Source organism: Homarus americanus, unplaced genomic scaffold (assembly GCF_018991925.1).
Source record: "Homarus americanus isolate GMGI-L3 unplaced genomic scaffold, GMGI_Hamer_2.0 scaffold43401, whole genome shotgun sequence".
NCBI classification, from domain to species: domain Eukaryota; kingdom Metazoa; phylum Arthropoda; class Malacostraca; order Decapoda; family Nephropidae; genus Homarus; species Homarus americanus.
In genome coordinates, this window is record NW_024756763.1 from 12297 (window position 1) to 15370 (window position 3074).

Below are 3074 nucleotides of genomic sequence, written 5' to 3' on the forward strand. Positions count from 1 at the left end.
AGGAGAGAGAGTGTTGATAAGGTTACATAAGAGGAAGGAGGGAAGGAGGAGAGAAGAAGGAGGAAGAATGGGGAGGAAGGAGAATGGTGGGAGAGAAGGAAGGAAGGAGAGAAAAAAGTTGGTTGGTTTATATTAACAGAGAATATAAAACAAAGGGACAAAAGTACACAAAAAAAACAGAAAATAAACAAGAGAAAATTAAAGGATGGAGTGTGTATACGGAACAGCAGAGGGTGGTGGGAGGGAGGGAGTGGTGTGGTGGAGTGGGGAGGGTGGTGTGGTGGAGTGGGAGGGTGTGGTGTGTGGAGTGGGAGGGGTGTGGTGTGGTGGAGTAGAGTGGGGAGTGGTGCGGTGGTGTGAGAGTGGGGTGGGTGGTGATGGGTGGAATAGGTGCAGTGGGGAGTGGTGTGGTGATGGGTGGAGGGAGATGGGTGGAGGGAGTGTGATGGGTGGGTGGGTGGCTCATACATCTCAACCCTAGAGCACATCTTGTATCACATAAGAGTACAATGACATGATACTCAAGTTAAATCATCATACTCAAAGGGTGAATTCATCATACTAAAGAAGTTAAGTCACGTACTCAGAGAGGATATATCATCATACTCAAAGGGTGAATTCATCATACTAAAGAAGTTACGTCACCGTACTCAAGAGGTTAAATCATCATACTCAAAGGGTGAATTCATCATACTAAAGAGGTTAAGTCACCGTACTCAAGAGGTTAAATCATCATACTCAAAGGGTGAATTCATCATACTAAAGAGGTTAAGTCACCGTACTCAAGAGGTTAAATCATCATACTCAAAGGGTGAATTCATCATACTAAAGAGGTTAAGTCACCGTACTCAAAGAGGATATATCATACTCAAAGGGTGAATTCATCATACTAAAGAAGTTAAGTCACCGTACTCAAGAGGTTAAATCATCATACTTAAAAGGGTCAAGTCATTGTATTCAAAGGGGTAAAGACAGTACAGTATTACTTCAAACAACAATAACCTATAGGTGTACAGAGCGTGTGTGTGTGTGTGTGTGTGTTTTATTAAGTATGTATGGCAGCCAAAGTGTATAATGTGTTATGTATTTGTGTATGAATAAGATGAGTGAATATGCGTGTACGTATGTGTATGCCTTCGTACATACATAAAACCCACACACCTACACAACAAACACACACACACAGACAGACAGACAGACAGACAATCACGCCCCTACACATAATGGACATCATAATAGCAATAATTGGCCCGTATTAACCATGATTAACTTAATTGAACCTAATCGACACAGTCCCAAATGATGAGTGTGCCCATTACAGCAACACGGTCATTAGCAGGCAATTAGTAGGTTCTATTAACTGCCATATACTGCTGGGCTTCATATACCGGGTTCTGTTGCCTGGGTATCTTCTGTGTGCGCGTGTATGTATAGGTGTGTGTGTGTGTGTGTGTATGTGTATGTGTGTGTGTGTGTGTGTGTGTGTGTATTATGTAAGCATGCTTGTGTTGATGCCCTCCCCCCCACACACAGGTATGCATGTTTTTTTTATTTCATTTCACCATTATCCGTTGACCTGTTGTTTTGGCCGGTTCATCTCTTCTCTGTTGTGACCTGCAAGATCCAGTGTTACTACAGGAGGTAACCGGATTACCTGGGGGAAACCTGCCATCATGTTTGGTCGGGTAGCATTGGATAACACCCCCACCCCCCTCCCCTCATCTGATCCAGGCCGGGAATCGAACTAGGGACATAGGTGAGAAGGAAGCGAGCTATCGTTCACTGTACAATCAACACCTTTTGTATGTGTTTGCATATCTACATGTGTGTGAATGGCACCCCCCCCCTCCGTGTGTGTGTGTGTGTGTGTGTGTGTACGACTTTAAACGACAGCCATTGACAAACATCATCTCTTACAGCATTGTACTTCATACACACAGGAACGTGTGTGTGTGTGTGTGTGTGTGTGTGTCTGTGTGAATCCAGGTAAAAAAGTCACAGGAAAAAAAGAAAAGTTAACTATCGAATTCTCACATTTTTTAAGGTTAATATGTCAATCAGTTTCAGTAACCTAACCTAACCTAACCTAACCTAACCTAACCTAACCTAACCAAACCAAACCAAACCAAACCAAACCAAACCTTTATTACCGGCCACCATAAATTAATTGTGACTTTTTTTCCTGTGATTTTTTTTCCTAGCCAAAATTGTGAATTTTTTTCTGTGACTTTTTTTCCCGTGACTTTATTACCGGCCACCGTCTGTGTACCAGCTTGCTGCAGTACGTACAGGTGTGCTTGACTGCAGGTGTGATCGCCTTCTGACCCCACACACGCACTAGTGAGTATAACAGCGTGAAATATTCTCGGAAAAGAATTAGGTCAGTCACCCACTATTACACCTTGTTAAAGCGGTGCCTCTGTAATAACCCCTCACCTCCCACCCATCAACACCCCCTCCTGCCCCTCCCCGCACCGCCCCGCCATCTCGTTCTCAGAGTACAAAGGGGGGAGGGTGGGGGGTGAGAGCGCAGGCAACACCACTACATAAATAAACAGACAGACAAGGTATCCATGTAAATTAATTCCCCAAGCAGGTAGCTGGAGCCTTGTCGCACGCTACCTCCAGCCATTAGCGTCACACTCGCCTTCCTGTAACGACCGACTTTCCCGCCCAATAGTTCCCGCGCTTCCCAGAAACCCCCTGAACCGGCCGTCTTTCCCGCGCTTTCCAGGAACCCGACAAATCATAATTTTTTTTTTGTGATTTACAGAAACTAGTCAAATTGGGCTGCATTCCCACCAATAAACCCCCATCAATTTCACACACCCGCAAAATGACACGTTCTTTCTCGCCAAATAGTTTCGAGAGATTTCCAGACACCCGCGAAATGGACAGTCGTTTCCAGACACTCACCGAAATTGGCGGCAGTCTTATTCACACTAAATAATTCCCCAACTCACCAGAAATTCCAAAACAACAAATAGAACTTTTTCCCGCTAAACCCTTAACCCCTCTCAAAAAACACAGCAACCTAACTACCAACATACATTTACACATTCTTTAATCCTGAA